The sequence below is a fragment of the Aplysia californica genome, unplaced genomic scaffold, assembly GCF_000002075.1.
Source record: "Aplysia californica isolate F4 #8 unplaced genomic scaffold, AplCal3.0 scaffold00695, whole genome shotgun sequence".
Taxonomy (NCBI): domain Eukaryota; kingdom Metazoa; phylum Mollusca; class Gastropoda; order Aplysiida; family Aplysiidae; genus Aplysia; species Aplysia californica.
The window spans coordinates 194488-196989 of NW_004797965.1; the positions used below are offsets into that span (position 1 = coordinate 194488).

Here is a 2502-nt window from a genome sequence, read left to right on the forward strand (position 1 = left end):
CACTTTTCAAGCACACACTACGGGCATTGAAATTTACCAAACTTTATGCGGCCTTTTTTTTGTCTCGCTACAGTTACCTCGGACACCAGGCGACTTCCAGCTCTTTCAATCGTAAATATCTCGACTGCTATTCAAGATAGGTGGGTATTTTTTCATCAAAAGCAGGACAAATGAACACGCTTTAAGATGATACCAATAAATCCTTATATTATTCCCCAAGACTGATGAGAGCCTGATTCCACCGTGTCGTAACGCATTATACCAAGTTAACAAAGTGGTGAAGCTATAGCATAAAAGTGAGCCACTCAAATAAGACTTATCATAAAGATGACGGTCGGATATTTTTGTCTGCAATTGTATCATTGTGAAGGAAACCCCCCAGTAGAAATTTTGAAAAAGAACAACTAAACGAACAAACAAAAACAAAGCAAACAAAAACGTTCCCCCCCCCCCCCACACACACAAAATAAACACACACACAAACATACTTTATAGTCTACACCAACACACACACACACCAACACATACACACGTACGCACATACACACGCACACACACACACACACACTCTCTCTCACACACACACACACACACACACAAACACACACACACACACACACACACACACACAGACAACGCAAATGCAAAGATCTCGTGCAGTAGATTTATTATTCAGAAGTCCACGGCTGGTAGTGTGTTCAGGTGACATGACACATGAAGGACTTAGCTGTAATAGCAAGATACAGAGAAGCCTCCCATGGCTACGTCACATTTTTGTTGACCATAACGGCTCTTACAGTCGCTGTACCAGTCGTTGAACTTGCTGTTACAGCTGGAGAATGACATAGCACTGGCAGCGGCGATCAGAGCCAGGACGACGAGAACGACAATGACGGTGTTGTTCATCTTGATTGATTGGTGTTGAGCTGAACTCTGGAAACAATTAGTAAGTACAAACGGTTCTAATCCTAGTGACGGATAATGTGAAATTAAAATTTGCTTACAATAGAAGCACATACGAGACATCGAGGTGAAATAAGTCGCTCGTCAATACAATGAAATTATTGCATCCCTCCCCCCTCCCTGAACATTTTCTTTTATTGATTTTTTTGGGGGGGGGGGGGGCTGAACACCTTTAGTGCCCATTAAAAAATATCTGTGTAGATTTTGCTGGAAAACGTTGTTCAAAGGCATGCAAAGTGGTAAATCAGCAGTTTTTTAAAGACTCTCAAGCTTTGGAAGTCACCAAACTTTGGCGGCCATTTTCCAGTTAATTTTATTTCTGCAACCAAGCGACCTCCACCCCCTTTCATTGCAAACATCTCCACTTCTATTGAAGATGGATTGGTATTTTTTTCATTGAAAGCCCTGAGAAATAACAAGCTTTGAGATTACACCAATAACTCGACATGCCCAAAAAATTGATGAGCACTTGATTCCTGCGCATCATGACACATGCCATGTTTGACCACCAGATACAGAAATGAAAATATACCATGGGTTGTATTCTTTCTATCATGTCTCAACGTGGCTTTAAGGGAAGCACTTACGGTTAGGAGTGCGCAGTCTCACCACTAGACATGAGACCAGAATACCAGAAAGAGTATCAATCTGCCAATAATACAATATTGTAAGAGGTTTCCAACCCTTCTAGACTCAAATTGATCATTCTGAAGTAGTGGACGTAAATCTGTTCATAGTATATCAATTTCATCTTTAATAAAACTTGATAATAATTGAGAAATTTATTCTTCCTTCAAATCGGTGAATAGTAGCGAGAGAAATCTCTTCATCCGTCAAACTTGTAAAAAGTAGAGAGAGGAATCTTTCCTAAAAGTATACAACGGTACCTTTTTTTCTTTCAACCTTAGTAATAGTAGAAGTAGAAATTTTATTTTCTGCCGAACGTGTTGATGGTAAGGGATTTTTCTAAAACCTTCAAACCTCTTAAATGTAGAGAGAGAAAACAAATATCTCACCTGAAAGGTTCCGATTTGATCAGCAAATAACTTGCAACTAAGAGCTGTGGTGTTGTCTGCTGAAATTGTCTTTCTTTTTATCTGACTTGAGCTAGGGAGTGGGCGTGTTCAAACTGTCCCAACATGTAAGTGCTAGGAGGGGATTTCATGAGCCTTTCTGTCTTTTAAAGAGGAAAAAATATCTTTGTAGGTCTCTGTCACACAAGATAGAGCGTGTTTGATTCTGATAACATGGATGTGTGACTTATTCGATGTCTGTGTTGAAGTTGAAGTTGTTGTAGCGAATATTTAACATGTAGTAAACAAACTTGACGTTATTCCTTTTACCTGTGCACGTTTGTGAGTGTCTCTAGTTTGGAAATTCCGCAAACTGATGTGATCTCATTAGCAATGCATGATAAACAGACCGAGGCAGTTTATTTTTTATATTAATCAACTTTTGAATGTTAAGGCTAGACAAGCTAGGGGTATCCGGTGTGGCTAGAACTAGAACAGATTTCTAATTACTTTTATTTACTTTTTT

The 2502-nt window shown here is 39.3% G+C and overlaps 1 long non-coding RNA gene across 2 annotated transcripts in view; it reads left to right on the top strand.

Annotated features, from left to right (window-relative positions):
• The window catches only part of LOC101857440, a 15983-nt gene that overhangs the window by 8412 nt on the left and 5069 nt on the right, over positions 1-2502 (top strand). The window lies entirely within an intron of this gene.